General features: G+C 47.5%; 1 long non-coding RNA gene across 1 annotated transcript in view; it reads right to left on the reverse strand.

Moving 5' to 3' along the window:
- LOC123388689 overlaps positions 1 to 23,134 on the reverse strand; it is a 43,535-nt gene extending 20,401 nt beyond the window's left edge. Inside the window, exons 1-4 of the long non-coding RNA XR_006603183.1 lie at positions 22,044 to 23,134; positions 20,765 to 20,920; positions 18,312 to 18,530; positions 12,479 to 12,567 (exon numbers count right to left, since the gene is read on the reverse strand). This is a non-coding gene — a long non-coding RNA (uncharacterized LOC123388689). The remainder of the gene's footprint in view (positions 1 to 12,478; positions 12,568 to 18,311; positions 18,531 to 20,764; positions 20,921 to 22,043) is intronic.
- Positions 23,135 to 25,593: the final 2,459 nt, after the last annotated feature.

A 25,593-nucleotide genomic window follows, 5' to 3' on the forward strand; every position in this document is an offset into this window, starting at 1 on the left:
CTGCTCCTGAGACCCGTTTAAACCACAGAACGTGGCAGAGGTGATGCTGTGCCTTAGGAAGGCCTGGCAGCTCCCTCTTCTGTGCTGGTGGAAGCCTGGGACCCTGATTTAGGAAGTCCAACTCCCCTCCTGGAGAGAGTAAGTGCAGGTGCCGCACGGAGAGTGAAAGGCCCCAAGACGACATGGAAAGAGAGACTCTGCCAACCCACCAGCCATGTAGCCACACAGGTGACCCTCAGCAGGATGTGCAAAGGAGCCCAACCTGTTGAGCCCAGCCCTGGTTGTAGGACTGTAAGCAAACGGAACAGGGTGTGTGTGTGTGTGTGTGTTTTAAGACGTTATTTATTTATTTGAAAGAGAGATTGAAAGAAAGCATGAGCAGGGGCAGGAGTGATGGCAGAAGGAGAAGCAGGCTCCCCACCGAGCAGGGAGCCCTACAGTGGGCTCAATCCCAGGACCCTGGGATCATGACCTTAGCCAAAGGCAGACACTTAACTGGCTGAGCCACCCAGGCGCCCCAGGTGTGGTATTTTAAATCACTGAGTTTTAGGATAGTGTGTTACACACCAACTGATACCTGATACCTTATCCCTCTGTTTCACCTTCTTCTTGCCATTATTACAAAGAAACAGAAAGTCTCTGACCGCCTCCTCTAGAAGGTAGGCTCCCCGGGGTGGGAGGGGCTGGTTGCTCTATGCTGCATCCCCACCCGCTGAGCCTTGCCTGGCACAGAGCCAGAGCTCCCCAGTATTGGCTGAATGAATTCACCACCCCTCCGCTGAACCTCAGGCTGGACCGGGGAAAATGTAAGCTAAGAATCCAATGCCCTTGAGCTGATGCTGCCAGAGGGAGAGTCAGGAAGACGTGTTGATTGTCCATTAACAAACTTCGCAGGCATCCAAGCAAACTTTTAAAGGCTAAAGAAAAACCATTAGTGAGGAGTTTCATGCTTGTTCAGAAGCACCAGAAACAGCTGGCTTTCAAGCAGCAGCGAGACTGCAGCTCCCCAGGGGTCGCGGGACGCAACAGCCGAGACCAAATGGCCCTCGTGCCTGATCTCTGCACAGTCCTGGAGCCAACAGCTGGCCTTCTGTGCTCCCTTCCAGCGTGCTGCGCTCCGCTCCGAGCTTGCCCACCCTGAGGAAGGACATTTCTCCAGCAGACCCTCAGCAGCCACCTCCTGCAGAGCACAGCCAGCTGCTGATGCCAGAGGAAGCCAGGGGTCCCCTCCAGGGTGAGCAAGCTGGCTACATAGGGGACAAAGGGAAACAGTGCAGGAAGATGCCTCCTGGCTGCTTTTTGCACAAACGGCCCCCTGACACCAAGCCCCTTATTCCCATTTGCATGCTCTTCTGGTCTCTTTGTCCTTCCCTCCCTGTCTATGTTGGCGAGAGCCGGAGGAAACTTTCTAGGCAGCAAGCGGCTGCTGGAAAGCATGGGAGTGTATAAGAGTGCCATCTGCCAGGATCTTCGGAGTCCCTAAATCAATTGACAATGGGACTGGGGGAGAGGTGGGACCTGGTCCACCCCCATATCTTGAATTTTTCTAAGTTCCCTTGTCTTCTCTTTATGGAGATTCTCTCAGCACTTTTTTGAAAGTTAAATTAGGCGATGTATTTCAAGTAGCGGTTCTCACACGTTGCTGCACATCAAAATCGTTTAGAAGACTTGCTAAATCACAGATTTCTGGAGCTCATCCCAGAGTTTCAGTAGGTCAGGAATGAGGCCCCCAAATTCCACTGCTAACAAGTTCCCAGATGATACTGATGGTCGTGGCCCAGGGACCACACCTAGAAAGCCATTCACGTAACATAGGAGAAACTTAAATATAAACATCCATACATAGACACACACACACACACACAATACATGAACTCAGATTTTTCTGGAATTGTCCCAGTTTTAAGTCAATGGAAATATATAAATCATTTTAAACTGTCCCTTCTACAGGTCTCCAAGGGCTGTCAAGAAAGCAGCCTTGCAGCAGAGTGATTATAAAGGAAAGCAGAGAGGAAAGGATAAATATTTCAAAGGCTCAGAAATTGGTGTTCCTCATAGGACCAGAAAGAAGCCTGGGAGTGTCTGGAGAAGAGTAAGAGGAAGCACGCATTTTCTGAATGCATTAGCTAGGGAGAAGTTTGAGGCGGAGGTGGGCTTTGGGGACTGGGGATAGGGAGTGGTCAGTGTACAGGGCTCGAAAGAACCTCTTCCTCCAGCTCTACAATCCGGTGATCGATTGTGTCTCACAAGCACAGCAGGTTCAGGCCCTCAGACCTCCCTCCACACCTGCAGAATCAGGGTCTGCGAGGGGGCGCTCTGCAACTGGAGACACACCATTCCAGTTCAGAATGCTGCGCAATTAAGGAGTTCCTCCCTGGGGTGACACCAGTGTCCTTAAGGATGCAAGGGGCAGGCAAAGGGCAAGTGGGCACTTTGTGGTTCATGCAATCAGAAGATTGGGTCATTTGGGAAGATGAAAAAGTTCTGGAGATGGATGGGGATGATGAATGCAGAACAATGGGAAGGGACTCCACGCCACAGATCTCCACCCTTGAAAATGGTGAAAGTGGTACATTTTCTGTTACGTATACTTGACAATGATTTAAAAAAAATAAAGACCCATCAAGAAGATAAACGTGCAATCAATGAGATAAGTTGGATCTGATTAGTTACAAGTTATCCTCTTGATGTTGTCAAAAGGTATTGGACGGAGTGCAGAAAGACCGAAGAGAATGTTTCACGATATCTCTGCCCACTTGTATGGGTGGTCTGATTCTAATAACATATACTGAATAAGGCCAAAGATCTTCAGGATAAATAGGAAGCAATATTCCTGGTGCATAGCCAACACCCTTTGTTTCTTTTCCGGGCTCTCAGACAGTATTCTGATCTACAATGGGGGCTTTCTCAGGCAACACCCTTCACCTCCCCCTGTCCTCAGGAGGCCCTGGTTCCCGCAGGTGCCTGCGGCTGGGAAGGCTTCTGTTGTAAATTTCTACACCAACACTCCACACTCCACTACATGCTCCACTCCCCTGGGAGCAGAGTCCTATTTGGCCGCCACAGATCTGTTCCCCAGAACGTCAATGCCAAACCAATTGAAAAAGCAGAAGTTCTAAACCTGCAAAGCAGAAAAAGCAAATGACCCCCTAGGGGATCCCAAATTCCAGGATCCCCCAGCCTGGCAAGTAAATTGTCAATGCCATCCACCTCCTTCCCCCAACACACACCTGTTTATAATGAAAGTGTTAAGTCAAACATAGGAAATGCTCTCATTTTGCCCAGGAACGGAAGAAGCATTGCCTGCTTACGCATTCCAAGATCATCGAGGGGCTCTGTCTGGTCCCGCTATAATGGAACCTCCTCAGCTGAATAATGGTGGAGTTCTCCAAATACCACGCCTTTCACCCTCTCCCTCCTCAATGCCTACTGGACCAACCAAATCAAGGAGCCAGCACTCAATTACATATGGCCTTGAGTCTTTTCCTGGCATAAATCACTTGACAGTGATGCAAAAGGTGTAGGTTTGGTAGCCAGAGAGCTTCAGGCTGGAGATGCGCCCTGCACCTGCCGGCTGTTCAACTTTGATTCTGAATCTTGAAATCAGCATCTGTGCTCAGAATTTAAGACACATAAGCCATTAAGGTACAGAACTGAGAAGGGGAGCCGAGAGAGTGCTCAGCCCTATTCAGGCACCCCAGCAGCTACCCTCTGAACACACTGCAAATCTTCCAGACACTGAAGAGCACCTGCTCTCCCCTACTCCCCCAGACCTGGTTTTCAAGCTTGGCTGCACAGGATAGTCTGAGGCACAGCTTCGGATGCTCAGAGAGGCTGGAGGGAGCCTCAAGTGTCTATCCTTCTAGAGCTCTCCCAGTCATTTCCCTGGAGCAAACACCACAACACAGAGTTCAACAAATGTTCAACAAGGACTTAATCAATCGGTGGAGATGCAGAGTTCTGTGATCCTTATGATGGACAGGGAGGGGTAATTCCTTGCAGGCATCATTATTATCAGGTTCCATTGTAATCGTGAGAAAATTCCATAGAATATTAGATGCCTTCACATGAGCATTAACTGAGCTGCCGAACACTCAGTCGTAAGGCCAAGGGTCCCAGCAAAGTTGTTGTTAATTATTCGACAGCAGTGTCTCTTCCCATACTGAGACGCCTTATTAGAGAAATAACCATCTTCGCCAAGACATACTTTGTTTGCTGCAGTTGTGAAAAAATAAAGAGGCCGTGGATGAATTTGGGGAGGAGAGCTGAGAGGCCCAGTGGTTATAAATAGATGGCTGATGGTTACTCAAGTTGATGGCAGAGTCACATACATAGAGAATGGTGGTGGGGGGGAACCTCATTAACTACAAAAATCATTAGCAGAGAAAGAAAGAAGGAAAAGGGAGGGCTGAAAGGAGAGGTGTTGAGCTGCTAAGGGAAGGTCATTTTGGAGGAGACGGAAATCAAAAGCTGGAGCAGGTTCCACGGGTCACATCGCAAGGGAGGAGCAGAGAGCTGGTCATCTCTCACATCCCTCCGCGGGTTTTCCACAAAATAAGGCAAGAGGCTGGAATGTTCATTCAAATGCCTAGGGTCTCTGTCTTCCATACCAATGTTCAGGGTTGTATGGCAGCACTCCCTGCAGGCACAGGGGTCTGCAGAGGTGACCCTGACCCTCTCCACGCCATCCAGGGGCATGAGAGGTCTTCCATGATCCAAACAGTAGTCAAGCCAAGACTCAGAATGGAGCCAGGGAACCAGAGGAGCCCACATCCTAGCTGATGCCTGCTCCCCAAATCCGAGCTCCTTCTTGGACTCTCCAAGTTCTCCTGGGCCCTGCCATTGAGTACAGACTGCACTGACTCCTACCACATCCCAGGACCTAAGGAGGAACTCATTCCCTTTGACTTGATTCATTCAGCTAACCCATGCTGTGCTCCTACTCTGTGTCAGCAAACAAGGAGGTACAGACACAGAGGATAATATCAGATGAGTGAATGAGTGCTAAATCTTAATAACAACTTTAATAAAAACTGGCATTTGCTAAACCCACGTCAGATGCTAGGCTCTGTGCTAAGGGCTATCTATTACCTTTTCTCCTTAGCCCACAAAGAAAGCATTATTATTCCAGTTTTACAGATCAGGAAACTGAAGTTCAGAGAATTGAAACAGCCAGGCCATATAGCACATAGAAATGGGTAGAGTTGAAACTGAAGGCCACAGCTGCCTGCTCCAGCATGTGAAGGACTCAAAACCTAACTGAACAATGAGGTAAGCGTACAGAATAATAGACAAAAGAACCAGACCATGCAGACACCAGCACAAGTGGGACCAAGGAGGGAGAGATCATGGGTGGGAGAGGCCAATGGTGCTCTGTAGTAGGGCGAGGTCAGGGTCCAAGGACACGGCTCTTCCCCACTCAGAAGAACCCATACATGTTTGGCCAGTGGTTTCCTAAGGTTTGATTCTGGCTGCCTTTCCATGTGGAACGTGTACCATCCCTGAGATCTGATCGCAGTCTGATTCACTATTCACACAACAGTCATTTGCTCAACTCCTATCGATGTCCTATGGAGATCCTTGGAAAAGATTATGGGCCCCCAGGTAAAACCCAACCCCATGGTGAATTTATATTACAACATTCTGCTTTATTTAAAAGCTACAAAAGGACTACTTAATATATTTGAAGATTTGTGTGCATGCTCATGTGTGTCCTTGTATAAAAATATGCCTAAACACAAAGCCCTAAGCCCAGGGTGTATAGAAGTTCCACATTCTCCCTCAAATCAGATAAGCAGGTGACTTACAAGAAGCAGTGGCTTTGGCTACCTTGTTTAAGAATAGTGGCCATATTCGAATAGCCAGAGGAATATTGAAAAAGAAAGCCAAAGTTGGTGGCATCACAACTCCAGACTTCAAGTTCTATTACAAAGCTGCTATCATCAAGACAGTACGGTACTAGCACAAAAACAGACACATAGATCAATGGAACAGAATAGAGAGCCCAGAAATAGACCCTCAACTCTATGGTCAACTAATCTTCAACAAAGCAGAAAAGAATGTCCAATGGAAAAAAGACAGTCTCTTCAACAAATGGTGTTGGGAAAATCAGACAGCCACATGCAGAAAAATGAAACTGGACCATTTCCTTATACCACACACAAAAATAGACTCCAAATGAATGAAAGACCTCAATGTGAGAAAGGAATCCATCAAAATCCTTGAGGACAGCACAGGCAGCAAAATCTTCGACTTCAGTCACAGCAACTTCTTCCTAGGAACATCACCAAAGGCAAGGGAAGCAAGGGCAAAAATGAACTACTGGGACTTCATCAAGGTCAAAAGCTTTTGCACAGCAAGGAAACAGTTAACAAAACCAAAAGACAACTGACAGAATGGGAGAAGATATTTGCAAATGACGTATCAGATAAAGGGCCAGTATCCAAAATCTAGAAAGAACTTATCACACTCAACACCCAAAGAACAAATAATCCAATCAAGAAATGGGCAGAGGACATGAACAGACATTTCTGCAAAGAAGACATCCAGATGGCCAACAGACACATGAAAAAGTGCTCCATATCACTCGGCATCAGGGAAATACAAATCAAAATGACAGTGAGATACCACCTCACACCAGTCAGAACAGCTAAAATTAATAAGTCAGGAAATGACAGATGCTGACGAGGATGCAGAGAAAGGGGAATCCTCCTACAGTGTTGTTGGGAATGCAAGCTGGTGCAGCAACTCTGGAAAACAGCATGGAGTTTCCTCAAAAAGTTGAAAATAGAGCTACCCTACGACCCAGCAATTGCTCTACTGGGTATTTACCCTAAAGATACAAATGTAATGATCTGAAGGGGCACGTGCACCTGAATGTTTATAGCAGCAATGTCCAAATAGCCAAACTAGGGAAAGAGCCTAGATGTCCGTCAATAGATGAATGGATAAAGAAGATGTGGTATATATATACAATGGAATACCATGCAGCCATCAAAAGAAACGTAATCTTGCCATTTGCGACAACATGGATGGAACTAGAGGGTATTATGCTTAGTGAAATAAATCAATCAGAGAAAGACAACTGTCACATGATCTCCCTGATACAAGGAAGAGGAGATGCAATGTGGGGGGGTTGGGGGTAAAAAAAGAATAAATGAAACAAGATGGGATTGGGATGGAGACAAACCACAAGAGACTCTTAATCTCACAAAAGAAACTGAGGGTTGCCTGGGGGAGGGGGGTAGGGAGAGGGTGGTAGGCTTATGGACATTGGGGAGGGTATGTGCAATGGTGAGTGCTATGAAGTGTGTAAACCTGGTGATTCACAGACCTGTACCCCTGGGGCAAATAATATATGTTAATAAACAAATTTAAAAATTAAAAAAAAAGAATAGTGGCCATAATTTAGCAGTATATGCTGTACCCTTCGGAAAGGGAAAAAAAAATCTGTCACATGGTCATTGCCAGGGATCTCAAATCCTTTATAGGATTTTCCCAAGGATCCTTCATAACACCTACCCACATCCTTCCTTGAGTAGGAGAGAAGGAATAACAGTATATGTAGTATCAAAGGTAATGGGCATTGCCATAGCCCATAAGATCTAGAATGCCTATAGGGGAGTAGTAAGCACCCATACCTCATCACCCACACGTGGAAAAGGGGCTGGAAATGGGTTTCAGAAGACACGATTTCTTCTCTGGACCAGTCCTGACTCAGATCAGACCTCACATAAAACTGTCAGTCTCTGTAGGTAGAATGCATCTGAACTTCAGGCGAGAACTGAGCAGAAGGTACAGGAAGAGATTCAAGGGAGGGTTTGCTTCCTATGCCCAAGTACCGCTGAAGACTTTGAAACCCAAGTAACCCCAGGAGATACAAAATCCCACACCCCAAACCAAGCTCTATCCCATCTGGGTTCATTATTAACCTGCGCAGACTTCTTTCATGAGCATCACAGGACATCAAGATGGTAGAAAGATCTTCGGGCTTATGTATTTCACAGCACTCACCGTAGCACATACCCCCGCCAGTGTCTATAACGCAGCCTGATGAGTCACAGACCTGTACCCCTGGGGCAAATAATAGATTATATGTTAATAAAAAAGGGGAAAAAAAGATGGTAGAAAGTTCTGTCATATGGCAGAGGAGGTGGGAGAGGAAAGGAAATAGAATATGTACTCATTGCCAGGAATGTTGGAGCCAAGTGGGTCTGCTGGAGATGCCTGCTTTCAGAGAACATCAGTGTATTCACAGCGGCTCTCGCGGGTTGTTCTGGGAAACCTCGCTCTCCCTGAGATGCACTGCTGTGCCTTTGTTATCAGAACAGGCCTTCCTGGAGGCAAGTCCACATCCTCTGATGCCCCATTCAGAGGCTTCTTGAACATGAGGAACCATGGCAAGTCCCTTCCACCTTCACTAGCATCTTCTCATGGAGTCCACAAGGAAACTCTGCTCACGGGGGAGATTTTTAGACCGCCACATCAAGGAACTGGGTAGCTGTAATTAAATGTGTGTGGGGGTGTATGTGTGTGTACAGCCAGAAGCTACACACACACACACACACACAAATACAGCAAATGGCAACATATAAATACCCATTTGCTTAGATGCATAGATAAAAAGATACAAGCAGATGAATGGGGAGCATGGTCCCACGCGGAGCCGAAGCAGTATCACCGCTGGGACTCACATGTGTTTTGGACTATCTGACAACTTGGTCGTTAGGAGCACTGAGGAGTTTCCAGCAAGGAATCTCCTGAGGGAAGAGGGAGATGAGGAGAAGTTTGACCTAATGTCAAGTCTTCAAGGTGAGAGAGAAGGCATGCTTCTGCTGAGAGTGCAGAATGTCACCATCCCTGTCCTTGCCCAGCCCCTAGTGGTCTCACTTGGGCCCTCTTAGCTAATATCAGCTAGCATTAGAGAGCATTATGGGAAACAGGTAGTTTTGGGTGCATTCGCCTGTTTAGCCTCTAAACAATCCTGAATCAGGTACCACTGTTTTAGTCTTACTACACAAATCATGGTGTTAAAGCTCAAAGAAATCAAGAAATTGCTCCAGCATGGACAACTCCCCAGTGGGAGAACGAGGCTTCAAAGCCTAATCAGTTTGAACCCATTACCCAGATTCTAACCTCACACCATCCCGATCCCCTGGGGAGAGAGGGCCTTCAATAAAAAATGAAAGAGCAGGATGCCTGGGTGGCTCAGTTGGTTAAGCAGCTGCCTTCGGCTCAGGTCATGATCCCAGCGTCCTGGGATCAAGTCCCACATGGGGCTCCTTGCTCAGCAGGGAGCCTGCTTCTCCCTCTGCCTCTGCTGCCACTCTGTCTGCCTGTGCTCGCTCTCCCTCCCCCTCCGATAAATAAATAAAATCTTTAAAAAAAAAAAAAAATGAAAGAGCCCTACCTCTGGCTGTTTTTTAAGGCAGGAGCTTCGGGCAGGGCTGCTCTGGGAAGCACAAAGTAGAGACAGCTATTCCCTCCAACTGTGCCACGGGCTGCCATGTGCTAGTCCCTCGAAGGTTCTGGGCATTACCAATGCTTCCGTGGAAGGGCAGGTATTCCCAGAGGGAGACTGGGATGCTCTGTGGCGGAAAGTGGTGGAGGTGGGGAGAAGGCAGAGTGTCCTGTGGTCATGTCCAGCAGAGGTGGACAGGCACACATGGCCCAGGGACAGCAGAGTCCAATAGAAACCTGCAGCAGCTGACCCGACTTGCTTATGAGCTTCATAAGAAACTTCCTGGGAACACTTGAGGGGCTCTAGCAAGGACTGGGGTCCTGCATTAGCAAGAGGGGTTGTGAGCCAAGAAAGCATAGATCACTGGTGATACGACCCACTTTTCACATCTAGTCAACCCAAGGGAGAGGAAGAGAGAACTATCAGATCTTTTTTTGACTGATCCTGATTTCTTTCAAAACAAAAGGCTAAGTTAGATGGTAAAAAAAAAAAAAAAAAAAAAAAAAAAAAATTGAATAAAATGTGCTTCAAAATTAGGGTAATCATTTCAGTTACCCAATGCCACTCTCCCCCTAAATCATCCTCAATATTGATGAGAATCTTTGGCTTAAGTCTCTCCAAGTGTTCTGACCCTATCTGACCATGCAGGGAAGTATCTATGGGCTCTAAGAGAAGAACCTACAGCCCCGATCCCTCAAGCCAGGGGGGGTTATACCCCCACATCCACCTCCACACGAGCTCATGCGTACCCATACCATGTAGACAAGACAGGGTTAAAGGCTCTGCATTTTCTCAGCAGATGCCATGTAGAAAAGTGCTGGCCTGGCACTGCCCTGTGGCTTCAGCAATCAGGCAGGGTAGGCTAATTAGTCAGTCTGAGATCCATGGGGGAAATGCTGACGAACTCAATAAGCAGCAAGTGCCTGGCCCCCAGGGGTGGGGGGTGAAACCATATCAGCCGTTCTGAGGGCGGGGGAAGGACAAACAGGTGCTCTCCAAGGAGCCCTTTACCTACTGACCTCTTCAGCCTTTATTCCAGAGATAATTTTCAAGCAACATTAAAGAGGTCATACCCAGAAGCAGACCCATAAATATGGAGAACACGCTGGTGCTTGCCAGCGGGGAGGATGGGCAGAAAGGACTGAAGGCGAGTGGGAGTTGCAGGCTTCCAGTTACAGAATGAATGAGTCGGGGCGATGAAAGATACAGCATGGGGAATTCACCCAATCACTACCTGGTACACCCAAAACTAATGCAACATTGTGGGTCAACTATATGTCCATTTAAAAAAGAAGCATAATTTAGAAACTTGAATTGTATGATTTAAAAACAAACTGAAAAATGAAGATGTCTTACCAAGCACGAGGCACTGTGGTCATGCTTTCCTCAGACCCCTGTGCCTTTGAAACAGGGGAGGAGTGGTGACAGACGGATGATGCCAAAAGTCCCAGAGCTTAGCACACGGGACAAAATACACTATTAACCCTGGAATGTTGGTTCTCTATCCCATGGTGCAGGAGCAGAGAGTATGGGCATATTATGGAATACAATGCAAACTCTGCAAGAAGGTTTTTAATTCCATTTTTGGGGGAATTAAATAAGCTCCATGCCCAGTGTGGAGCTCAAGGGAGGGCTTGAACTTATGATCCTGAGATCAAGACCTGAGCGGAGATCAAGAATCAGATGCTTAACCGGCGAACCCATCTAGGTGCCCCAAGAACTTTTTTTTTTTTTTGTAAGATTTTATTCATTCACTGACACAGAGAGAGAGATCACAAGCAGGCAGAGAGGCAGGCAGAGAGGGAGGGAGAAGCAGGCTCCCCGACGAGCCCAAACCCTGACGTGGGGCCCTACCCCAGGACCCCCAGATCATGACCCGAGCCGAAGGCAGAGGCTCAACCCTCTGAGCCACCCAGGTGCCCCCCCAAGAATGTTTAAAACAGAGCAGAAAACTATAGGATTAGAGCTACACTCCCAGACCCCAGGGCACAAGCTCAGTCTCATCTAGAGTTGGGGTTCATCAGGGGACAAACAGAAGATATCTTTATTCTTTGTCTTTATCTAACAATTCTAAGGGTTACATTTCAGGATCTTCTCAAAATAATAGCAAATTTAAAATAATAATAATAATAATAATGGCTTAATGACTTGCCCAACCTCACCTAGCTCATGACTGAGCTAGAAGCATAGGCTAAGTGTGCCTGATTCTACCACCTGACTCCGTGAACCTAAAACCCTGTTCAGACCACAAGTAAATCCTGGAGGCTCCTCGACTATTTCCCAGATTCTATGAGAGCACAGAGCACACCCTGGCAGGCAGGGAGAGAAGGGTATCTAGAAAAAGAACTGGCCAGACCCGGACGGAGCAGGTCCCTGACAGAGCCTCGGGAAACCCTGAAATAAGCAACGATTGCCCCTTCCCTTGTAGGTAGAGGGTGGCCAACACTGGGTGATTATGAGAACAAAATGTTTCTTCCTCACTTCATGCAATACACCTTTCTTTTGATGTGTTGTGACTGAGGACATCACAGAACCCACCAGTTGTGAAAACCTGATTTCAATTTGATATATTCACACACTTTCTGACCTTGGTGGAAACATTATCACGGTTTCTAAGTATTTCTGAAGGTTGAAATTCATAAAGCCTGGGTGAGTTTTTATTTCACTGGCATATCTTTATTTCACTTACTCCTTTGCATGTCTTCCAAATAGAATGACATGCCACAGGCAGCAAAAGGCAGGTCTGCAGGCTGCCCCGTGAGGGGAACCTTGCTGGGGTGCTGGGGCCGGCAATCCTGGAGGACCAGAGCCTCCCCACCTGCACAGTCCCACTCACAGGTTATAGTCGGGAGGAGGAGCAGGACACAGGTAGCTGTGGAATTTAGGCACTCAACAGGTAGTTATCGGGCCACCTGCTCTCAGCACTGGAGACACAATATCGAAGCAGAGACAACAGCGGTTTCAATGAGTAGCAGAAACTGAGGCAAATTCACACTCTCCAATGGGCATTGATATTACCTGAGTAATCGCACCAGGAACCCAGGAACCGTATTCTTCCCCCGCTACTGATGAAGTTCACCTTCCCGGGTCTTAGTGAGTGTCCCAGCCTGTAAATGAAGATGGTAGTAACCGCCTTTAGGTGTGAGGTCTAGGATAATTATCAAGTTTAAAATCCATAAAATTAAATAAAATACGTAAAATAGAAAACACAGTGTAGCATGGGCTAATGATGCAGGCTGGGGTCAGAGACCTGACCTCAGGATGACTCCGAAGTCAGTTATCTGGTGAATTGCAGAGAAAGGTGCTAGGACAACATCTGGCATATAGGACCACGCCATCAGTCTGAGCTTTGATTAGGGAGGATCTAGAAGCGACTGCTCACTGCGTAGTACTTCCTAAGCATCCAGTATATGAACCTCAGTCACCTTTCCTCTCACCTCCTCTTTCCTCAGCTACATGACCGAAGCGTGCTGGGGACATGATGAATGTTGATGAACCTGTGTGTCCAATCTCTGACTTCGCTACAGACCAGAGAAGCAAAGGATTTTTGAACCTTTCGGTTTGTGGATCCGTTGTCCCCGAGAGGAGCCGAGCAGTCCTTGCCTCTGAATGAACCATGCTGGTCTCAGCCACCCAGGCACAGGAAGGGTTTTGTTCAAATTTTGTAGCGCTTTATCACCCTTCATAATCCACACGGTGGCAGTGCGTTCCCCCCACTGGACGGGGCAATAGACAGAGCTCTCCTTACGTGATAAAAATAAATACACAGAGCCCAGGGAAGTGTGTGTGTGGGGGGGGGAATACAGCAGAAACATGTCAACTGCGTGAAAAGGAAATCAGTTCCACATGCTATCTTCAAGGCGAAATGGAACCCACTCCACCAAAGGTAGATGTTGAGTAAGAAGCCCAGGCCTGGAAAGCACACACAGGAGGAGAAAATCTCTCATCACAGCTCCCCTTGACAGCCCTCCCACTGGTCTGCAGCTGGGGGGGAGGGAGTCTGCAGCTGGGAGGAGAGAGCTGTTCTTACAAAGAAGCAACAAAGAAGCCAGTTGACAATCAGAGGAGAACAGATGTCTCCACTTCCTCCCTGGCACCTTCACGCTGCTTTCAGCTTAATTAGCCAACTGCACTCCCCTCACACCTGGATGGGAATCTGGATGGGAATCTGGATGGGAATCTGGAAGGCTGAGCAAATCCCCACTGGGCCAGTGAAGGGCAGTCCACACCTCCAGGCTCCGGAAAGCCAGCCACCTGTCCAAGGATGAAGACTTGGGGATGTAGGACCTTGGACTGATTGCAGGGGCCAGTCTGAAGGGAAGCAGACTCCCAGGAAAAGCTCTTACTTCCCTGCCAGGCTGCAGCTCCCAACCCCTGCCGTCCGTCCTTCGGAGGGGAAGAGCACCTGGAGCCTTTCTCAGCACCTTACCTGTATGAATTCATTCACCCCTGGCAAGAATGTTAAAAAAGTGAGAATGTCATTTTGCACAAAGAGATTAAATAATATGACTCAGGTCATACAGCTATTCAGTAGCAGAACCGGGATTAAGACCCGGGCATTCCAGGGGCACTGGGTGGCTCAGTTGGTTAAGCTCCGGTCGCAATCCCAGGATCCTGGGATAGAGCCCTGGCTTGGGGTCTCCCTGCTCAGCAGGGACTCTGCTTCTCCCTCTCCCTCTGACACTCTCTCATGCTCCCTATAGCTAATAAATAAATAAATAAATAAATAAATAAATAAATAAATAAAACCAATCTTAAAAAAACAAAACAAAAACACCTCCAACTCTAGAATCCTCACCATGACACTAGAAACTGATGGGTGAGCTCACCAGCGAGCAGAGACGGGTGAATGGATTTGAGGTCTGAAGACAAACAGACGGATGTCATTCAGCCCATCAGGCCAGAGAGCCCGTTTGGGGCCAAGCTGCCCTAGAAAGATCAGCTGAGGAATGAGATGTGGCTTCTGCTCTGGTGAGGCTTCCTGGCTAATGATAATGACTGATGTTTCTTGCACACTTACTGGCACCCCAACCTCATGCTGCAATTTCCATCCGACAAATGAGGGAAACTGAGATGCAGAGGGAAACATGCACAAGGCCACGCAGATAATGGAGGTAGAGTGGAGCTTGGAGTGTAGCCCTGTGTGTCTCCAAAGGAGGCAAGCTCATCCTTCCCTGTGCGGGTCTCAAAGGCAACACTCATCAGGTGCAGGGACGGGTCAGGGGTGGGAGGTCCTCTTCCCTGACCCCTGTTCTGTGCTATAGAAACCTTGGGGCTAGAAGAGCTAGACCTGGCCCTTGTCCCCATCAGACCTACCTCTGGCTCTCTTGGATCCTCGTGGGAGTGAAGCAGAACTTGGGCTCAGCCCCTAAATCCTGTCACTGCTGCCCTTCTCCACCAGGGAGCTGGGTTTCCCAGCAGCATGTCTTCCGAAGGTACCTGACTTCTCCAAGCTCCTAGGAGAGTGGGCAGATGCCTGGAGGGATCTGATCTTCTGAGTCTTCTGTGGAAACCGGTCCAGCCTGCTCCGTTCCCACCGCCCCCCACCTGTCCTCTTGCTCCCCACAAGAGACAGTGAAATCGGCCCAACCACCTCTCAGAGATGCTCTCTGTGATTTCAGATTTTTGTAAAATGGCTCTTTTGAACATTTTGAGAAGGTGCTTCCAAAGCTCTGAGTTTGGAGACACATTGAGGGTTCTCAAACTCACAATCCTCATGACCTAGCCCGGACATTAGCCCAAACAACCTTCCTTAGTTTGAAAAGTGCTCTGAGATTAATGTAGCTACTCCTGCTTTCTTTCTTTTGAGTCGTGTTAGCCTGGTCTATTTTCCTCTATCCATTTTTAATCGATAGTCCAGTGTTGTTTTTTCATTTGCTGTGACTATGTCTTTTTATTGCTTTTTTTTTTTTTTCAAAGATTTTATTTATTGATTTGACAGACAGAGATCACAAGTAGACAGAGAGGCAGGCAGAGAGAGCCGGGAAGCAGGCTCCCCGCTGATCAGAGGCTTAATCCCAGGACCCTGAGATCATGACCTGAGCCGAAGACAGAGGCTTTAACCCACTGAGCCACCCAAGTGCCCCCTTCCATTGCTTCTTTTAAACTACTGATGTTCAAGGTGATATAAGTGGGTTAATATCTATCACATTTGTTACTGTTTTCCTATTTGTTGTCCTCATTCTTAGTTCCTGTTTTTGTTTTCTACTCTTTTTTTTGGTCTCTTGTGATTTTAACTGAGCATTTACTATGATTCTATTCTCTCTTCTTTCTTAGCATATTGGTTATCGTCTACAAGTGTTTTTGAAAAGCTGCCTCGGTCATTCCTTTCCAGCTTTCTTTCTGCCAATCCAGACTATCTTTGTGTTCTTCAGAAATCCGTTCCACACAAGCCACTTCCTGCTCTCTGTGGGTCACAGTGGGTCATCAGTTACTCCCTTAACAACTTCATTATTCAGTCCCACGCCATTGCCGAGCTCTGCCTTCGGGAGTTGATCATCACAGTTGCCGTTTACTGAACATCTGTTATGTGCCAGTCACGGTCCTGGATGTTCTTGACTGCTTCAGTACAGGGGCATTACTATTCCGGTTTTGGTAACTGACTGCCAAAATGTCCTTCATTCTGCAATGTTTTCATCATTTTCTTTCCAAGAGAAATTAGGACAGTGCAGAGTCTGAGTTGACACCTAAACCCTGATGTCACCTGCTCTTGACAGGTTAGAGCCCTGACTTCCTGATTTCCTCTGATTTCCTCCCATATTCTTTGGGGGGGGGTGCATGGAGGAAGGATTACTTGGCTTTCGTACAGGCATGTGCATATCATAGTTTTTTTAATTAAATGTATTTTAATTTTAAAAAATTCACAGCAGAGGCATTTGAGGCTGGGTATTGGAAAGGATGACTTCACCCCTTCTGGGCATTCTGACGTCATCTTTGCTATAATAATAATATTGCAGTAAAAATGATAGGGGGCACAAAACATTTGGGGGCACGCTGTCCACAGCTGATTCCATCCGTGATGGCCATCTTGCCCAGGTGATGGCCTTTGGCTTGTCACTTCTGGGAATTTGAAATGGAAACTTTGAGATCGAGCCATAGAAGGGAGCAGGTCAGCAGTGGAGCTGAGCTGAATCACACTCCTGGTGAAGCACTAATGTGAGGTCAGGGCATTCTGCTGCCACCGTATGCCTGGGAAGAGCCTTTCCTGTGGCTTCAGATTCTACTTGGATTCCAGCAGGCCCTTGGCCCTTCCTTAAGCTAACTCCAGGGACTTCTCTAAGATAAACTGATTTTGCTCCCCCCAAAAATGAAATGCACGTCATTCACAGGACTATGACAGAGAGTGTCTTCAGAGCTTCCGATCATGCACAGACTATAACCAAACTCCCAAGGCAGGTAGGTGCTGAGTTCCCGGCACACACCCAATGATGTGGCCGAGGCTGAGGAAGGGAGAGAGAGCAGGGGGTGCCGCAGGCTGGTCCTATTCCATCATGGAGGGAAGAGCCAGGAGTGAGAGCAGAAAGCCTGGCTTAGCCCCAAAGGGAATGGAAAGAAAGGTTCAGTGCTTGCTCCTCGCCCGCTGCCAGCTTGCTGGCTGCCACAAAGATGGGCTGGGTTGTTTCCCGGGCTGAGCACTTCTCCGGGAGCTGGGAAATAAACCACAATCAAGCCCTCACTGACACCTTTGCCAAGCCAATAAACTGCAGTTCGTGGGAAAGGTAAGCTCATCCAAAGGCAGTTTTCACTAATGAAAAACTGTGCAAGATATGAAAGTCACGGTTTTTTTCATAGGGGTCTTAGGATGACTTACAAAATTTTATGTGTCTGCATCTAGAGTGGGGGTGCTTATGTGCACACGTGTGTGGGCTTTGTGGGGGACAGGGAGAACTCTTTGGAAGGGAAAGCATAATGCTAGAAAAAGCCATTTACAGTGTGTCCTTGAGCAAGTTACTTAAACTCTTTGAACTTCAAATTCTTCACCCGTTAAAAAAAAAGAAAGAGATAAATCACCCCATGTGGTCATCGTGAGGGTTAAATGAATGATCTAACATGTAATGCCTAGCTCATAGTAAGCACTCACTGTGGCTATTTTTTTTTTAATTCAACTGGACTTGGGGATTCTGTCAGTTTCTACCACAAGATCCACCCCCCAACTCCTCACTGTCTGCATAGGCTAGAAGGTCCCACCCGCATTAACCTTAGCCCTCTATTCTTAAAACAGAAACTCCACAGCATTCTTCTGCTATAATTCCTGTCCCCATCTATGCAAGTTGTTCAAGGAAAGCAGCCAGAAAGGAAGTGCTAAGCAACCGGTCAGCGTTCATTGACGGTCATCGTTTGCCTCTGCCCCCCGGTCCCCTGTCAAGTCCCCCAGGTCCATCGCTGTGCCTAGAGCACGGGCTGCACTTGGTCCACTTAAGAATAGCCTGAACTCAGGTCACACGACTCTGGGTCTCCTATTTTAATACAACCAACCAGATTGTCTGTTTTTAAAAGCCCAGAATTCTGGTACCTCTTGAGAAGTCAGACAAGAGGCCGTGCTGGGCTCTCCTTCCTCTTTTAGATGAGGCAAGGACTTTCCACTCTGCCACAGTCCTCACTGCTCCCTGCTGCTTCCCATCACTGGCCTGGCCCCAAGGCATCTGCCATGTAGGGGTCAGAGCCGCATACTTAACCCTCCCTCAGTCTTCTGTTCTGTAAGAAGACCAACAGCATGGGCTTCCTGAAGTCCTTAGCACAATGCCACACGAGGAAGGACCGTGTTTTGCCCTCCAGACTTTTCCATAGGAAAAGGGCACTGGGTGGGGAGTCTGGCACCTGGGCTGTGTGTGAATTCATCCTCCCCTCTCACCTCTCTGGACTTCATTCTCTCCTGTGACTTGGGACACCTGGATACGTAGGACTCGGAGATTTACGTTGGCACTGCCTTGTCATAATGCAGAGTCACCGATGGTCTGGTTCAGTCGGGATGGAGCCCCAGGCTATCCCTGAGTACCTGGCTCATAGCTCAGAGCTCATCCTATCAGAAAGAGGCCGAGTGATGGCGGGAGGGCAAACTTGTGCAGCCACTCTGGAAAGCAGAAGGAGGTTCCTTGAAAAGTCAAAAATGAAACTATCCTTCCATTCAGCAAGTGCACTACTAGGTATTTACCCAAAGAATACGAAAAGGGATACGTGCACCCTGATGTGTATAGCACCGTTATCTACCATAGCCAAACTACGGAACCAGCCCAAGTGTCCATCAACTGAGGAATGGCTAAAGAAGAGATGGTGTGTGTGTACATTGGAATAGTACTCAGCCATAAAAAGAGTGAAATCTTGCCATTCACAGTGACATTTTTGCTAAGTAAAATAAATCAGAGAAAGACAAATACCATTCAATTTCACTCTTAAATATGTAGAATTTAAGAAACAACACAAATGCAAATGAGTAAAAGGGGGTGGGGGAAGAGAGAGGGAGGGAGTCAGATGGAGAAACAGACTCGTCAGCACAGAGAACAAATTGATGGTGACCAAAGGGGAGGTGTGGGGTGGGGAGGGGGATGGGGGAAATCACGGATGGGGATCAAAGAGTGAGCACCCGCTGTTGTACGCTGTGTGAACAAACTTGTAGTTCACCTGAAACTAACACTACGCTGTGTGTTACTAAGTGGAATTTAAATAAAAACTTTAAAAAAAAGAAAAAGAAACAGGCTGAGCTGAGAACTCCCAGCCACGGAGCCTCAGCAGGAAGGAGAAGAGCTAGAAATTTCTGTCTCCTGCTGGGGCGTTTCATTTACCACCAAAGACGCCTGGTGGGTGGGTGTCAGAGGAAGGGGAGGCTCTGGCTGGGGCCAGGCACACAGTAAAAACTTGAAGTGGAGGAAAAAAAAAACATTAAAGGCAAGAGGATAGGGAGATAAAAGGAGGAAGAGAGGGACAGAGGCTCCTGGCTGAAGGGGCACGTAATTCTGGACTAAAATAAGATTTAAATCCCAGGGGGATAAAAACAGTAAAAAGGGTCATCAATTTGTGTCGTGACTTATCCCAGTGCCACCCCAGCTGGCACCTGGTGCCACAGTTTCCCCCCAGGCTCCACCCTCCCTGCCCTGCAGAGAATGTGCTGTCCGCTCCCTCTCCCCACCCGCCCCTCGGAGCCCTGGCTGCTTCCAAATGAGCCCTCAGTTCTGTGAGCTGTTTTCTTAGATTGCATCTAACATAAAGTGTTCCACTAGAATAATTTTGTTTTCATTTCACCGAGCCAGAGAAAAGACCTGAGATGCTTTGAAAAAGGAACCAAGCCCCAGCAGTTTTAATAAGCTAGCGGGTGGGGTACTGAGAGTACTTGAACAGGGATTTAAAACAAAGTAGAAGCGCTAGAGATCCAGAGGGAGAGAGAGAGAGAGAGAGAGAATGACAGAGAGATGGAGAGGCAGAGAGACAGCAGCACACGGAAGTAGATCTTGGAGCCGTCTTTTCACACCTGGACCTCACCTGAAATCCAAGGCAGGCTCTAAGAAAATGAGTGCCCACAACCAGAATGTCCCCTGTCCAGAATCCCCATCAAACGGCTCTGGCCTGACATGCTGTCCCTATAGCTGGCGCCTTAGGCCAGTCTCACGAGACACAGCCTCAGTCATGTAATCATTCAACACACATTGGCAGGGTTTAAAAACTGGGGAAGCCCCTCAAGGTCGGGACTATGTCTCTTTCATCCACTGATGCCTGCCCAGTGCCTGACATGGTCCTGGGTTGCTAATAAACATTTGTTGACTGAATGATTACTTTGTGCCAGGCACTGATCTAGGCCCGAGGGGACCTCATGGAGAGTAAAAGAAGCATAGCCTCTGTCCCATTGAGCTTACAATCTGGATGGAGAGATAAAGATCTCAAGAGACCATTACACTATGGCATGCTAAGTGGCAGCTGGGGGAAGTTCAGAGGGCTAAGAATGCACACAGAAGAAGCAACTAACCCAGACTCAGCGAGACAGGGAAGGCTTTCTGGAGGCAGGGACCTTCAATCTTGAATCCTTAGACACAAAGGAGGAAAAAGAGCCATCCAGGAGAAGGGTGGGTGATGGGGAGGGGACCATAGGCAGAGAGGGAAGAGTGTTGTGAAGGCTTGGGTTCAAGACAGGATGGGACTTCAAAGGAACAGAAAGAGACCTGGGGAGCCAGATGCTGGAGACAAGGAGGTGAATGTTTGGAGAGAGCCTGGTAAGGGGGAGCAGACCATTGGACACGGGACCTCAGAAGCCACACTAAGGTGAGTAGACTTCATCCTAAAGCCATGGAGAACATTCAACAGACATTTATTTAGCACCTTGTATGTGTCAAGACCGATCTTCAGGGGCGCCTGGGTGGCTCAGTCGGTTAAACGGCTGCCTTCAGCTCAAGTCGTGATCCCAGGGTCCTGGGATCCAGCCCTGTGTCGGGCTCCCGGCTCAGCAGCGAGTCTGCTTCTCCCTGCTTGTTCTCTCTGTGAAATAAATAGATAAAATCTTAAAAAAAAAAAAAAAAACTGGACTTGGCATTGGGGATATGGAAGGAAGCCAATCAGGGGTGATCCTTGCCCTCATGGACTTCAGTGTAACGCAGGGAAGAGACAAGAATCCAAAAGTAACTGAATAAACCAATGTGTAATCATGACGGGAGATAAACAATCCAAAATAGCCCAGCAGCCCACCCTGTGGTGTTGGATACCCATAAGCACAGCCACATATGACTTGTGTGCACTGAAAATGTCACTAATGTAACTGAAACACCAAATGTGTCATCTTATTTAATTTTTATTATCTGAAATTCAAATTCAAATAACCAGAGGTGGCTAGCGGCTACTGTGTTGGATGGTATAGAGAAACATGAACTCAGATCTGAGAACACGAAACAGAGGAGCTGGTCTCAGGTAGGGGAGCAGGTGGGCATTCCCATTCCTGGGGGTGTGACATGAGGTGGCACAGTCCCGTCTCGAGACCCCTAGTACGTGGTGGAAAGAACACTACAGCGAGAATACATGAGATCTGGGTTCTAGCCCTGGCACAGGGCCACACACACTGGGCAGTGTGTTATTCAAGCCCTGCATTTGCTCTGAGCCTCAGTTTGCTTATCTGTAAAACAGGAGCAATGGTTCTATGTAATTCACAGAACTGTTATGAGGGTCAAAGGAAAGTCTGTATTTAGAAAACTTCGAAGACTATAAATACTATATGAACGTAAGGTATAATTTTAGTATCTCTTTGGCTCACTCCGGGAGAAATGCACACCCATTGCAGAAAAATTGGAAAATGTAGAAAGATTCAAAGCCAAAACAAATCTGTAAATAACGTACTGTGTTAGCTGTCTCTTCTGTCATTTTTCCTTACATGGGGTACATGTCTGTAATTTTTAAAATGGGTTCCTAGCACATACCTGCATACTGCCTCATATTCTACTTTTTCCCCCTAACAATATATCACAAAATATTCCCCTGCATCATTAGATGGTTTTCCACAACATGGTTTTCAATGGCTGCAAAGTGTTCCATAAGAAGTTGTCATTTTACCTTCAGAGCCCATTACTTCCTTCATTAGCAGGTTGGGAGTGAGTCAAGAGAAGTCCCCTACCTGCTTCATCTCCGCTGCGGGGCTGGCATTGGGCCCAAGGATGCTGCCAGCATGTTCGAATGCACAGAGCCCGGTTCCTAGATTCTGTTGCCTCCATGCCCCCAAACAAACTGAATTGTGTGGGAGGAAGTTTCCCAGGGCACTGGGGTGATCCCACCCCTATCTGTGAAATCGCTTCTCCTGGCCCTGGAGCTGAGCCAAGCCCAGATGGCCGAGTTGCCAGGCCCACCAGTGATCACACGGCGGCACTTGGCCCCCAGCGCCGTGTGGGTGGAATTCTCCAGGGGGTGACCCTTGAGCTCCCCGTAGCCACCCACACCTCTAGCAGGCTGCTTGGGGGAAAGTGTGTTTTCTTTGTTACCAGTAAACCGCACTGGACTTTAATATTTCCAAAGTTCAGGAGGGCCCTGGAACCCCGGAGCGGCCCTCCTGCCGAATTGGTTTTTCAGACTATGCCACTTTAAACATGATTCAAGAAAAATTACCGGAGCCTCCACTCCATCTGTCTCTGGAAATGGTCTTTGTGCTTAGATCATTTGCCAGCGACACTCCATCTCCACAATTACCTTGGCTATTTTATCTTTATCTGTCCGGAACACTGAAGGGAAAGCAACAGATAACACTATTATTTAAGCGACTTGTTCAGCTTAAATACTTTTGCACCTCAGAGTGTGAAATACCCCACTGCTGCCCTGGCCTTCCCCTGGGGACAGTGACGAGCCCCCACACTGTCTGTGGGTTTTAAACATGATAAAGAGAGGCTGCTGATGGAAGCGTTGCATCATAACTGGGCTGCATTCTTAGGAGTGCAGGGGACTTGCATGGGACTGAGCCCCTCCTCAAAGCTAGAACCACTTCTCCATGTTCCCTAACCTCCTGGTGGCCTCATGGCAGAGACTATACTCCAGAAACCCTCTAGAACCAGCGTGTCTTCGAGGCAACTGGATGTTTCTGCAGTGGATAAAGCTGTGGCATGCCTGAGAGGTCAGGATGAAAAAGCAAGGATCAGACAGCTAGGATGTGACCCTACTTGGTCCCTACATCTTTATCTTTTTCCATGTTTATTCCCTAAACACCCTATAGACACCAAGAGGAAGAAAGCTGCTCCTGCATGCCTCCTGCCTGCAGGGAGGTAAAAAAATCAAAAGATAATGAACAGAGCCAGGCAGTCCATGCCAGGTTAATAAGAACAGCTAGCACTTAACGGAGCTCTTACTACGTGCCAGGCATTCCACGTAGCACTTCATCACATCTTCTTATTTACTCCTCGCAACTATCCTATGAGGTGTGTGTGATGAGCCTCATTTTTCAGATGAAGACACTGAGCTATAGGTGAGATTAAAAACTTGCCCGGCGTCACACAAGCTGTGGTGGCAGCCAGAGCTTGCTGCTTTGTGAGCAAAGGGAGCACTGCTTCCAAAGGGAGCACTTTCAAGAAAGGAAAGAGAAGACACAGCCCCATTGCTAATAAAGCCAATCCATCTGCCACTTCCGGTGTTAGGACCAGAGACTGATAGAACCAGTGAGTGGTGAACACAGCTCTCCATCTAGCCTGTTCTCCTCTAGAGACCCATCCCTACATTGCCTACCCAGGGTGTGGTCCTTTCAGGATTTCTTTCTTTCTTTCTACTCTTTTCTCCATTAAAAATGAGACTCCATTCTTTCCACTTAAGGACTGGGTCAAAACCAGCATGAATACCAGTCCTACTCCCAGGGGAGTGTCCTTGCACTCGAGCCTGGTCATGGAGTGGGGGAATTGGAGACAGATAGGATCCGAGAAGTTGTATGAGTTCAGGGTAAGGAGGGGAGCAAGAAAGAGCCCAGGACAGTACGGGACAAGGCATTTGGGATCTCAGACCAAGAGGGAAAGAGTCAGAGCAGATGGGAAATATGGTGTGAGGTCTGACTTAGGGTGTGAGCCGCAGTGCTAGGCTCTGAGACAAGGCTGAGTTTGAGAGTTATCTAGGATCTGACTCTGAGGAGTGGTGGGAGAGAAGTGAGGGCTGAGACGAGAGAGAAAGAAAGCAAATACAGGGGGTTAATAAGAAGTTCACCATTTGTGGGGAGAGTCAAGATGGCGAAGGAGTAGCAGACTGAGATGACCTCAGGTAGCAGGTGTTCAGCTAGATAGTTATCAAACCATTCTGAACACCTACAAACCCAACAGGAGATCAAAGAGAAGAGGAGCAGCAATTCTAGAAACAGAAAATCAACCACTTTCTGAAAGGCAGGACATGCAGAGAAGTGAATCCAAAGTGACTGAAAAATAGACCAATGGAGGGGAGGGATGGGCTCCCAGTAAGCGGTGGAACAACGGAGCACAAAATTCAAACTTTTAAAAGTCTGCCCCACTAAGGGACATTGCTCCAGAAGCTAAGTGGGGATGGAGCCCTCACAGGGACAGTGTGGTCTCAGATCCAGCGGAGTCACAAAAGGATTGGGGTCTCTGAGTGTAGCAGAGCACCCAGGTATTAGAGTGGGGAAGATGGCTACAGAGACAGAGCCAAGAAGTGAGCTCTCAGCTCAAGGTTACCTTAAACTGTGATCCGTGGCACAGTCAGACCACTGCTCTTTGAGCAGGGACCGCACAGTGGCAGATCCAGGAGACTCACCTTCCTCCTCTGGAGGCAGAAATCTGCTGGGTTTGGAGACTCCAAACAGGCCTGTTTGCCAGAGACAGAAACGCAAGATCACAGGCCGGGTGAGCTTGGAGCATGGCCGGAGACCAGGGAGATGGGAGTGATTGAGCGCTTTTCTCTGAGAGCGCACTGAGGAGTGGGGCCCTGAGCTCTCAGCTCCTCTGGGCCAGAGACTGGAGGCCACCATTTTCATTCCTGTCCTCCAGAGTTCTACGGAAAGCCTTCAGGGAACAAAAGCTCCCAAAAGCGAACCTCACCAGATTACTTAGCCTGACCCCTGGCAAGGGCGGCGCAATTATGCCTCGGTCAGAAACATTTGAGAATCACTACAACAGGCGCCTCCCCCAGAAGTTCAGCAAGACCATCCAGCCAAGACCAAGCTCACTGATCAAGGAGAACAGCAGAATTCCAGAGGAGGAGAAAGCAAAGCATGGAATTCATAGCTTTCTCCACAAGATTCTTTAATCTTGCAAAGTTCATTAAATTTTTAAAATTCTTATGGACATTGGGGAGGGTATATGCTATGGTGAATGCTATTAAGTGTGTAAACCTGGCGATTCACAGACCTGTATCCCTGGAGCTAATAATACATTATATGTTTATAAACAAATTAAAAATTATTTTTAAAATTTTTTTTTAATTTTATTTTTTCTTAATCTAATATTTTTAAACTTCTCCTCTTTCCCCTTTTAGTGTTTCTAAATTAGTTTATCTTAATAATCCCTTTCTTTAAAAAATCTTTTTAAACCTTTATTATTAGTCATATTTTACCCTTCATTGTATCTAACTTTATTTTTTATATACATACAGGGTTTTTTCTTCTAAAAACTTTTTGGGATACAATTTCTTCTAATAGATCAAAATCTACCTAAATCTAGCACAGGACTTTGTTCTAGTCTCCAGCCTCAGCA

This window comes from Mustela putorius, unplaced genomic scaffold, assembly GCF_011764305.1.
Source record: "Mustela putorius furo isolate JIRA1106 unplaced genomic scaffold, ASM1176430v1.1 tig00003909_pilon_pilon_pilon, whole genome shotgun sequence".
Classification (NCBI taxonomy): Eukaryota; Metazoa; Chordata; class Mammalia; order Carnivora; family Mustelidae; genus Mustela; species Mustela putorius.